The 12,484-nt window shown below is 38.3% G+C and overlaps 1 long non-coding RNA gene across 2 annotated transcripts in view; it reads right to left on the bottom strand.

The window, feature by feature from the left end:
- The window catches only part of LOC144455660 (uncharacterized), a 94,509-nt gene that overhangs the window by 33,269 nt on the left and 48,756 nt on the right, over positions 1-12,484 (bottom strand). Inside the window, exon 1 of one of the 2 annotated variants that reach the window (XR_013484381.1) lies at positions 12,286-12,419. The exons of the other annotated variant lie outside the window; for it this stretch is intronic. This is a non-coding gene — a long non-coding RNA (uncharacterized LOC144455660). Of the gene's footprint in view, positions 1-12,285; positions 12,420-12,484 lie in introns of those variants that run through there. 2 annotated transcript variants of the gene reach the window in all.

The raw sequence follows: 12,484 nt of genomic DNA, 5'->3' as shown, positions 1-12,484 counted from the left end.
CCACAATTGTCTAAAAGACTACTTAGAGTCTAATTGTTTTCTCTTCTTCCTTTCCTCTCCTCTTTTAATATTCCCTTCAGGATCTGGAAGTTTGTTTTGCTCCAACAATTTCTTCCTTAATATTACTCTATCACTTCATCCATATTCCTAGACTTTAAAAAAAACATTTTGGAAACAGTGGAAGTCATTTAGACAGTATTTGTGATACCTGATAAATGATGATGATGATGATGATGATGATGTGTGTGTGGTTTTCACACTTAAAAAGAATGCTAACACTATGTTATCAAACAACTCCTTTCAATTACACAAATAAATTTACTTTTCTAGGTTTCTCTGGATTTATGTTTATAATTCAAAGTTCCAACTCAACTCCCATCTTTTCATCAGAAATGTCTGAAAGTGTTCTGTTTCATTAAAGATCCACTTTTTTTTCCTTATAGGAATATACTCAGCAGGATAAGATGTTCTTGGTTAGTAACATATCTCTTCTCTCTTTCAGAATATTGTATTCCAAGATCTCCTTTCAGTTTTCACAGAAGCTGCCATATCTTGTATGGTCCTGACTGTAGTTACTTGGTACTTCACTTTCAGGATACTTGTAGTTCTTTTTACTTTGATGTGGGAGCTTTGGATTTTGGTTCCCACATTCCTGGGACTTTTACTTCTGGTATTCCTTTAAGGAGGTGATCAGTGGATTCTATCTATCTTTACTTTGCCCTCTGGTTCCAATTAATCTGAGCAATTTTATTTATGATTTAAAATACAATTTCCAGGTTTCTCAAAAAAAAAAATTCAGTTTTGGGGAGTTCAATGTTTCTTAAATAATCTCTCCTTGACCTGTTTTCCAGATCAAATGTTTTTACCATTATATATCTTATATTTTTTCTATTTTTCCAACTTTTTTATTTTATTCTAGTATTTCTGGCTATTATGTAATCATTGATTTGTCTGGTCTATTCTAGTTCAAGGGAAGTCTTTTTCTTGTGTAAGGTTTACCACTTTATCTTCTAAGCTACTTATTCATGTTCCAATTCTTTCCTCAATAGCTTTTCTTTCTTTTTTTTTTTAATCTCTTGCTTGATTTCTTCTAGGTATTCATGTAGTGTTTATGGAAAATACATTTTTCTTCCTTTGGGATTCTACTTGCAGCACTGGCTAGTGTTTTCTTTGATTTATTAATCTCTCCAACTTAAATTCCCTAACTGGGCTTTGTGCCAGGGCTAAATTCCACCTCACACTGCTCTTTTGGGTGAAGTGGTCAGTTCCACTTTGTCTCACCCTGAGTTACTTGGGTTCTGGAGCTGACATTCTCCTCCTGGAGTTAGGACTTTATGGACTTTTGAGGTTCAGAGCACTGGCTCCTGGGCCCTCTATGGAATTCAAGGACAGAGTGTTAGGGATCTCAGAGCCCCTTGGCCTCAGTTGCCCCAATCTGAACACTGGTGCACCATGCTGGTCTCTCTGGTTGATTGCTACTTCCCACTGCTACTCCCCAGGGTTTCCAAGGTTCTCACTCAAGAGCTTTCTTAGGGAAGCCCCTTACTTTTGCTGTCTTTGGGCACAGAGTCTATACGTATCCTGTTGTGTTTTGTTTTGTTCTGTTTTACCATACCAGTATCACTTTCCTGGAGGTGCCTCCTTTCCTACTGCCCAGGGGTTCCTGGCTAACTTTTTGGGGCAATTCTGGAGTGGAAAAAGTCATTTACAACAGTTTCTTTTTTTGTTTCTTGATCATTAGTAAATCTCACATAAAACTTCAGGCTTTTCATGGAATAGATATGGGAAGCTAGGCAGCCTGCCTCCCTGTTCAGGAAGCCATCTTGGGAGGAAGTGTTAAATTTAATGTTCTAATGTGGACAAAATAACTGCTTATGCAATTGAATGAAAAGATATTAGGATGTAAACTCATCTTCTTAGACTGAAAGCATTTTTGGGATAACTCCAGTAGCACAAGGATTATAGGAATAACATGCACCACATTCTGTTCCCGCATGATTTTCGTTTTTCCCCTAGGTGTCTATATTTTGAAATATCTTCATTTGATTTAGTTTGGACATTATGACTATTGGGTATGTCATTATTTATTTAAAATATGGTTCTTAAATTTTTATGGACTGATGTTATTTCTGGGCAATCATGAACAATAGGTCTACCTGTAATGATGCTATAGTTCCATCACATTTTCATTTACTGAATTTCCAAGGATATTTGGGGGTTTGTATTTGTGGCACAGGGACTTGTTATCTATTATTTCACTGAGGATAATGAGCTTCTAGTTTATAATTCTGACATCTGATCATGTCTTTCAATGCATCTGGTAGATGCTAAATGTTTGCCATTTGCAGTGCTATGTTGTACAGTTTCTACCACTTTGTTACACAATATACATTGATTAATAAGATAAGGATAATTGAGGACAACTTTTCTGTAATTTCTGAGGGCAATGCATCTGGACTTTTATTTCCATCAACAAGCTGTGTGCTGTATGACATCCATTTATTTAAGACTTCTCTGTTGTAATAGTGTTGGTTGAGCTCATGTGGACGTCATTCATGGAAAACCTTTTAATTCTACGCTTAGAACTTAGGCATTTCACAGACTACATACAGAGATAAGCCACTTTCAGTTACAGTCAACAAATCGAGCAGCATATACCTGCTGTTAGCCCCTACAATTGCTTTGTAAAGTAAGATCTGCTTATTCTAAAAGTATTTCTATACAGTTTTGACTCATTTATCGTGTGCTCAGAGAATATCAACATTATTTATGCCATGTGGTGAGGAAATATCAATCTATAGGTAAATGACACAGTGGATAGAGCATGGGCCTGAAACCAGAAAGAACAGAGTTGAAATCAAGACTCAGACACTCATTAACTGTGTGACTCTGGGCAAATCACTTAACTCTGCTTCAATTTCATCATCTGTAAAATGGGGATAATAATAGCACCTACTTTCCAGGGTTGTTGTAAAGATCAAATGAGATAATAATTGTAAAGTGCTTAACACAGTGCCTGACACATAGTAATATATGTGTGTATGTATATATCTATGCTATCATTATTATTATTATTATTATTATTATTATTATTATCTGCCTTGGTATGATGAGCCCATGTTTTGTTAACACCACGTAATTTTTTTTGTTTGAACACCTTCTAGATCCATTGTCGTCCATTTTGCTTACAAACAATGACCTCCACATCCAGAGAAAGAAATTTGGAGTCTGAATGCAGATGGAAGCATACTATTTGCTCTCCTTCTCCTTTGCTGTTTTGTTTTATTATTTCATTCTTGTGCTTCCTCTCATTAGTTCTAATTGTTCTTTACATCATGACTAATGGGAAAATATGCTTAACATGAATATATGTGTAGAGCCTATATCAGATCTTATGCCGTCTTGGGGGAGGGGAAGAAGTGGGACAGCCTTTGACCCAGCAATAGCACTTCTAGGGCTGTATCCCAAAGAGATCATACAAATGGGAAAAGGACCCACATGTACAAAAATATTCATAGTAGCTCTTTTTGTGGTGGCAAAGAATTGGAAGTTGAGAGGATGCCCATCAATTGGGGAATGGCTGAGCAAGTTGTGGTATATGAATGTAATGGAATACTGTTGGGTTATAAGAAATGATGAACAGGCTGACTTCACAAAAACCTGGAAGACTTGTATGGTCTGATGCTGAGTGAAGTGAGCAGAACCAAGAGAATGTTGTACACAATAACATCCATGTTGTGCGATGGCTAATATTGATAAATTTAACCCTTCCCAGCAATACAAGGATCAAAGACATCTCCAAAGGCCTCGTGATGGAAAATGTTATCCCCATCCAAAGAAAGAACTATGGAAGTTGAATTGCTATCTTTTTTTTTCTCTTCTGTTGAGTTTTGTTTCCTCTTTCTGATGGTTTTAATTCTTACTTACAACATCACTAATGTGAAAATATGTTTAATAAGAATGTAAATGTATAGCCTATATCAGATTGTGTGCCATCTTGGGGAGGGTGGTAGGGAGGAAGAGGAAGAAAAATTTTAAAATCAAAAGCATATGGAAGTGATTGTTGATAAATCAAAAGAAATTAATAAAAAAGAAAAAGAAAAAAGAAGTGGGAGGGGGAGAAAATTTAAAAATCAAAATCTTGTGGAAATGAATGTTGAAAATTAAAAATTAATTAATCAATTATAAAAAAAACATAAGACTGGTATGGGGGAGGAGGGTAGGGAAAGACTATGTACATGTTGATAGCTCTAAATGTGTTCTTCCCATTAAACTTTGACTTTAGGATGACAGTCATACTCCCAACATAAACAGCCTTTCTCCTTGATAGCCTTATGCTCATTCGATGTATCTGCCTGAAGACCGACTTATTTGTAAAGATCGATTTTATCCATTGCTTCCATTTAGCCTCAGGATTCCAGTCCAAAGCCTTCCGGCTATCTTCTTCCATGGTACACATGAAAAGTTTTACACTTACTACCTCAAATGACTCTTTGGTGTAGTCAGAGAACGTTTCTACAAACTCAAGTAATTGTTTAATGTGCTTTTCAATAGAACTGCACAACTTGATCTCATCCTTGTGCAAAAATGGGATTAATATCATGTTTTGCTGTAAGTTCCTCTTTGACTGAAAGCCACACTCAATTCTACATGGGATTACTGCCTAGAAGATGGAATGCCAATTGTCCTTGACATTACTGTGTTGGTGGCATTTCTTAAATAAAGAACATATTTCCATACGGATGTTAAATCCTCCAGCACACTCACTATGCTTCCAAACATGGCATCTAGCTAGGAGGAGAAAGGATAAAACATTTTGATGTAGGGAAGGGAGAGGGAAAGGTCCAGAATTTGAGGACTTAAGGAGAACATCACAGCAGGACCTAGATGAAGGTGCTAGGTTTCTTGAGGAATGGAGGCAAAAGGGAAGGAAAAGGGTTCAGAAGAAGAAATAATTTAACTGAGCAAGATTATTAGGGAATGGACTACAGAATTTCTTAGTGTCCCTTTTAGCCCTATGATTTCAAGATTGTATGGCTATGTGCAAACCAAAGCATAAAGATTAACATTAACCTAGGATGAAGAATAATCATAATTCCCCAACATGAAAATAATAACAACGAGTATGCACGCAGCATTGCTACCTGGAACTCTCATGGTCTTCAATAGTTAAGGTCCTGGCAAAGAATTGGAAATTGAGAGGACGCCCATCAATTGGGGAATGGCTGAGCAAGTTGTGGTATATGAATGTAATGGAATGCTATTGTGCTATAAGAAATGATGAACAGGCTGAGTTCAGGAAAACTTGGAAAGACTTATATGGTCTGATGCTGAGTGAAGTGAGTAGAACCAAGAGGACTTTGTACACAATAACAGCCACGTTATGCGATGACTAATATTGTTAAACTGAACCCTTCTCAGCATTGCAAGGATCTGGGACATCTCCAGAGGGCTTGGGATGGACAATGCTGTCCACATCCAAAGAAAGAACTATGGAAGTCAAATCGCTATCACTTATTTTTGCCTTCTGTTGAGTTTTGTTTCATCTTTCTGATGGTTCCTCCTATTGGTTTTGTTTACTTACAACTTCACTAATGTGAGAATATGTTTAATAGGAAGGTAAATGTAAAGCCTATATCAGATTGTGCGCCATCTTGGGGAGGGTGGGGGGGAGGAAGGGGGAGAAAAATTTTCAACTCAAAAGCATATGGAAGTGATTGTTGATAAATCAAAATAAATTAGTAAAATTTAAATTAAAAATATAGTTAATGTCCTAGCACCTGTTTGAAAAAGTACAAAGCAGACTCAACAGGATCAAAGATCTAGAACTGGAAATGTATCTTTTTTTTTTTGCAATTGGGTTTAAGTGACTTGCCCAGGGTCACACGGCTAGTAAGTGTCAAATGTTTGCTCTGAGCTCAAATTTGAACTCTGGTCTTCCTGACTTCAGGGCCAGTGCTCTATCCACTGTGCCACCTAGCTGCCCCCAAATGTATCTTTCTATCTTCAAATGACAGAAACAGAGGCACAGAGAGGTCAGGAAACTTCCCCAAAGTCACACAGCAAGACAATGTCAGGGACCAAATGCACAGCCCCCAATATACAGATAAACTATAGCCTTGCCCTATCAAATAAATCCAGTTGTTGAGTTTTACAAAGTTGATTTCCTAATAAAAATTCCAAAATCTCATTTGCTTTCCAATAAGAAGGCTGCTCACAAGCCATTGGGTGGCACTGTTGTTTACTTTTTAACAGCAGGAGACTGATGGGTTTTGAAGCCTGTTCAGACTACCTGAGACATCTTATCACCATGATCTCCAAGCCTTTCTGGGCCTCCATTACCCCAGGGAGATAGAGTTGATTCTTAGAACTCCATAAAACCTTTTCGTCTCCCACTAGTATTTAGACAATTAAAGGGTGACCATAAAATGCACAATGAACCCAGGTAAAAATTGCACACAGAGCATTATTTCCAGGCACACAGAGCATAACCTCCATAACTTTTTCTGTGCAATTTGACTTCTTAACTAGCTCTGTTTACCCCCTATCCCACATACATAGCCAGCAACTGCTACTCCACTCTGCTTAGAGACGACGAAGAAGGAAAATGCCACTGCAGCCTTTTCTTTTCACCAACGTGTGTGAGACCGTTAGTCAATTATCCCCAGGACTCAGGGTGTGCTGGAGCCAGAGCAAATAGACCAGCAGAGCCAATTTTTAAATTGTCAACGTAAGCGTTTACATCTCAGAAATTGGCAAGTGTTTCAAATCAAGGCTTGATTTATTATTTTGTGGGTTGTGTAGAGTAATGGAAAAATGTTAATAATGCAGATTAAACATTAAAGGATGTTGGGGATGCATTTTTTTTTTCTCAGAAAGCATGTCCCTATCTGGACTCCTCTATCCCATTTAATGCAATTCTCATTAAGAACAGTTCCACCTGTTGCGCTAATAAGAGATTCGCTGATCAACCAGAGGTCTCTTGCTATTATAGTTAATTGCCATCACTACTTGGGTGTCCCCGTACAAAACTCAGGCTTTCAGGCAAATGGGACTTTATGAAGAATAATGCCTCTCTCTTCCTTTTCATTAGCAGATATCCATTGCTATGGGGAGGGGAGTAAACAGGGAGGAAGCAATTGCCACAAGACCAACAGCTGTTCTGTCCAAAGCATTTCTAGGGATCCACATCTGTGACACATAATAGAAATGCACAAGAAAGCAGTTCCATATTATATGTATACTTTGCCATGAATATCATCTCCCAGGCTTAAACAGTCCCAGGCCTGCAATCCTCAAGAATCAAATCCAGACTGACGTAACTAATCTTATTCTAAGAAAAGATTCCATCCCCGCAATTCACCTTTCGTCTTGGAACAACTCAGATCAGGATTGTCCCAGCTCCTGACAGCTTAGAGGAGCTGCAGAGGGTCCAAGAACACAGCATGAGCCCAAAAAAAAAAAAAAAGCAATAGAGAACTGCATGAAACTTTACACGGATATGCCCTAATCTGTGAAGTCTCTAATAACTATATGCTTGGGTATTCCAAGGAACCACCCCCTCACACGCAGGAAAGAAAAAGCCAAGTACAATTCTAAAGAGAATCTCCCACTCAGTGGTTCATAAATAACAAGAGAATTCTACAAACAGAGAGCTAGTTCTCAGCAGAAACCCAGTTGGAATGGTGTTCGCATAGAAGGCCAGGAAGATACATGGAAGCCTGGATTTTTTAACAGAGAGAATGTTATGAGCAATGAGAAACAAATGTGGTCTAGAGTAGATCAATAGGGTTGTTTCTTGTTGTGCAATCAGGGTTAAGTGACTTGCCCAGGGTTACACAGCTAGTAAGTGTGTGAGGTTAGATTTGAACTCGAGTCCTCCTGACTCCAGGGCCAGTGTTCTACCCACTGTGCCACCTAGCTGCCCCTTAGACCAATAGCTTTTAAACTGGCATCCACAGGCCACCAATGGGTCATGGATAGATTTCAAGGGGGAGAGGGGAACGAAAGAGAGGGAAAATATAAATGCCTTTATTTTTACTCACCTCCAACAAATTTTAAATACCGTTCATTTCTCAAATTCTATAAGCTGACTCTTTAGATGGGAAGCACCTAGGAGACTGGGGCCAAATTTAATTCATATTGTATATATGGCACCAAAGCTGTTTTTTTTGTTGTTGGTTTTGTTTTTTGTGACCTTTGATTTCCACAGCAATCCTATGAGGGAGGAAGAGCTAGTAATGTTATTTCCATCGTACAGATAAGGAAACCAAGGCTCAGAATGCTAAAAAATGACCTGCCCAAGGATAAATAGTATGTGTTGGAGCTATAATTCAAACCTACGCCTTTAGATTTCCAGTTCAGTGTTCTACCCATTGCCTCTCATGTGCTCCTCAGTGCCTCCTTCCCCTGTCCAGGGTATGGCTGTTATTTAGTCCTGTTCCACTCTTTGTGACCCCGTTTGGAGTTTTCTTGGTAAAGATACTGGAGTAGTTTGCCCTTTCCTTCTCCAGCTCATTTTACAGATGAGGAAACTGAGGGAGACGGAGGATAAGCGACTTGCCCAGGACCACACAGCTAATAAGTGTCTAAGGCTGGACTTGAACTCAGGTTTTCCTGACTCCACACCTAGCACTCCATCCACGTCCACCACCTAGCTGCCAATCTAGGGTGTAGGCAAAGGCAATGGCTGAGATTAGTTTGCATTTCAACCCCACCACGCACACACACCCAGCTCTTCGCACTGTGTCTTGTACTTCAGGGGTGATAGATAGATATGCCTCTAATCTTACAAGTCAAGGAAATCCCTGAAGTCTCAAAAACTTCTCTGTTTTAAATAAAAGGCTGACCCAAATCCTAAAGTCCAAAAGAATCTAGTCCTGATTGGTTTGTTTCTGATTCCAGTTACAAAATCACTCTACTCTTTACTAAAAGGCTATTGTTGCATTTTCCTATCCAAGGGCAGAAAGCAATCTGGCATTTTTAAAACATAATCTCATTATTAATATGAGTTAACTTTTTAAGGGACAAGTTTTCAAACCTGCTTTTGAAAGGGTCCCTAAAGAAATTATGTGGGCAGCAAATGACGTGAAGAAAACCCAGCAGTTACAATGTAAAATTAGCATGCACATTTTCACAGGAGGGCATTTTCATAGGCCACTTGGGAAAGTTTGCTCTTCTTGCATTGAGGACGTTCAGGGAATAATAGGGAATGTGTCTTTCTCCACATTTTTCCCAGAGTTTGGTCCAATGTGGGAGCTACTCAATGGTAATGAAAATAATAGGTTAATTTACAATGAATTGGACAGATGTGGGCTGCCTCATTTTAAATACAGTACTTATTAAGTGTGTGCAATTATTGTTGTTTTATAATTAGAGAAAAATATGTGCTTGTGGGAATACTAGCAGAACCTCCAAAGTATTTACCACTCACCAAGTTTGTGCAAAAGACCGCATGAGGTCAGTTACATTCATTGTGTGGGACAGAAATGTTGCAGGCTGGAGCACCATGATTTGTGAATTGAGGATGAGGGGATCTGCTATTGCGAACTTGATTCCTACTGACAGAAAAAAACCTAGTTAAGGGTATGAAAGTGGCTGAGACCCTTCAGAGAAAATGACCTTGTTCATAATAATAAAGGAGAAGGAGACCGGACACTGGATAGTCATAAATCACCAATTTAGTGCTGGAAAAGGCCTTGGAGGTCTAGTTCAACTCCTTCATTTCAGAGGTAAAGAAACTGAGGCATAGAGACATTAAATTATTTGCCAAAGGTCACACACCATTAAGTAACAAAGCAAGGATTTGAACCAGATATATATATCCCTTAGGATGTTTTTATTGGTAGGGAACTCAATGAGTGAAAAAAACTACTCCCATCAATGCTGGTCAGCATCTTCTTTGCTGCTTGTAGTATATAGAGAGCTTCCAAGAGCACTGAAAAGTTAAGTGAATTGCTCAGGGTCACACAGCCAATGTGTGTCGGTGGTGGGACTTAAACCCAGGTCTTCCTGGCTCTAAGGATGCACTGCCTCTCATGTAAAACTTGGATGTTAGGGAAATACATTTCAAAAAGCTTAAGACAAAGGGATATATGACCACTTGGCCATAGTGTCTAAAAGGAAATGTGACTCAAGAAGGATGTCTAAAAATAATTTTTTTTTAAAAATACCATCAAAATTCTGACTACAGGCAGTTCCCAATTTACAAAGGGACCGTTTTCCAAAATTCACTTGCAAGATGTTTTGTTGGAACTCAGAACTGCCTTCTCCCATAACAAGTAAGCTTTCACTGGAATCCCAGGATTGCCCACAAAAAGTCCATTTAACAGAAAACCTGACCAAATCCAAATAAATTCTATAAACATTTTGTAAGTACCTACTATGCGCAAACAAGCATTATACCGGGCAACGAGGACACAGAGATTTAAAAACGGTCCTTGCCTTCAGGAAGCTTACATTCTACAGGGAGGAATAAATGAGTAAATATGAAAATATTACTTTCTTTCTTAATTAAGGAATGGATAAGCTGACCATATCAATCCAACCACAATGAACTGAAGAGGTGGAGGTATATACTTCAGTTTGAACGCCAGCTGAGATCCAGAAGTCATCCAATTTTTGCAATGTCAATCATTTCAACGTGCACTAGAGGGAGCTATTCATTTAAAGGACTTCTGAGGGGAATTCTGCAAAATTTTTTGTTACGCAAACAATCACACCCAAATCTCTCAGTTTTACCCATTTGGACTTTGGAGGTTTCTTAAAGTTGGGTAAAAGTCATAAATCAATCCAATAAGAAGGATCCAGTGACCAGAAAGCTCGGATTCCATGACTTACCACAAGACCTTTGCATCTCACTTCCTTTTACATTGAGGGTTTTTAGGAGCTTTTGCGCTCCTATAGGAAGGGACTTAGATGTGATTTAGTCCAATGCCCTCATTGTACAGAGGAGGAACTGAAGCCCAAAGAGATTAAGGGATGTACCCAACGTTACACAAGTCATACACACCAGAACCAGAATTTTTTTTTAACTTAGGTTCTTTTTTTTGTTCTGAACTTAAACACACCCATAATGAACATTTCCGTACAAAGAGCAGAACAAAAAAGAACAATTGCCTACGTTACTGTGAATCTCCATTTCATAATGCTTACTTTTAAATATATATAATAAATATCATTTATAATATAACACATATATATGAATATACTCTCCTTTTCCCCTTCCCCCAATTAAAAACTGAGAGAGGAAAAAAACCCCATAATCTCTTAACAAATAAGCATAGTCAAGCAAAATAAAGCCAGATAAATGGCCATGTAAAAAAAAAGCATGTCTCTGCACTTTGAGTATCACTTCTCTGTCATGAAGTAACATGCTTCATCAGAGGAAACACAGCAGTCCTCGCACTGACCAGAACTCCTAATCCTTCAAAGTTCTTTTTTTTGTACAGTGTTGTCTTTCCATATGATGTTCTTGTTATGCTAATCATATAACAATCTTAGGCTGATCATATGAGAAAATACTCGTAAAGCACTCTGACACACAGTAGTCGTGTATATACATATTTATTCTCTCCCCTCTATAACTTCACTCTGTGTCAGTTCATACGAAATTGTGTCTTTCATCATTTCTATTGGTACAAAAATATTTCATCACATTCAGACACTACAGTTTATTTAGCATTTTCAAATTGATAGGCACTCCTCTTGGCCCCACTTTTTAAATTTAGGTCTTTGATTTTCTATTTTTTTTTCCTTTTAATCTCCTCCCCTTCAGGATGAAGAAGTTTGTTTTGCTTGTGACTATTGTGCCCCCAATACAACCTCAATTTTAACCTCCTCCCATTCCTATCTCCACTTGTTTGCTTATGGAGTCGGGTCTGTTTCTAGACCAAATTGTGCATGTCCGTGTGTGGTGTGTGTATTGGGTACGTGTTCAATCCTCCTTTGGTTAAGATAAAAGTGAAGTCCGTCTGATACGTGCCCCCCCTACCCTTTCTTCCATGTCTGTACTACTCTTCTCATATTTTCCAATTATGAGCCATAAGTTCCACACCCCTTCTCCCTCCTTCCTATACTAGTGTATTCCTTTTCTCCTCCCTTCTCTTTCTATTAAAATCCTCAGGAACAGAACCAATCCAACTCCAGTTCTTCTGTTCTTTTTTAACTCCCTTAATAAGATCTGAAGACATTAAGGTTCTTAAAGAACACTTCTTCCCTCTCCCCCATTAGAATGCCAACACCATATTATCCTATAGCTCTATCTAATTATTCAAATAAATTTACCTTTCTTGGTTTCTCTGGACTCTTGTGTTTGTACTTCACAGTTCCTGCTCAGCTCTGTTCTTTGTATCAGAAATGTTTGTAAGTTTTCTATTCCATTAAAGATCCCCCTCCCCCTGCATAGGATTCTACTCAACTTTGCAGGGTAAGTTATTTTTGGTTCTAAGTCTATATCTTTTTTTTTTTTAAGGGAGGAGTTTTG

This window comes from Phascolarctos cinereus, unplaced genomic scaffold (assembly GCF_003287225.1).
Source record: "Phascolarctos cinereus isolate Bilbo 61053 unplaced genomic scaffold, phaCin_HiC Scaffold_2;HRSCAF=192, whole genome shotgun sequence".
Taxonomy (NCBI): Eukaryota; Metazoa; Chordata; class Mammalia; order Diprotodontia; family Phascolarctidae; genus Phascolarctos; species Phascolarctos cinereus.
This window is presented reverse-complemented; position numbering and strand designations above follow the sequence as displayed.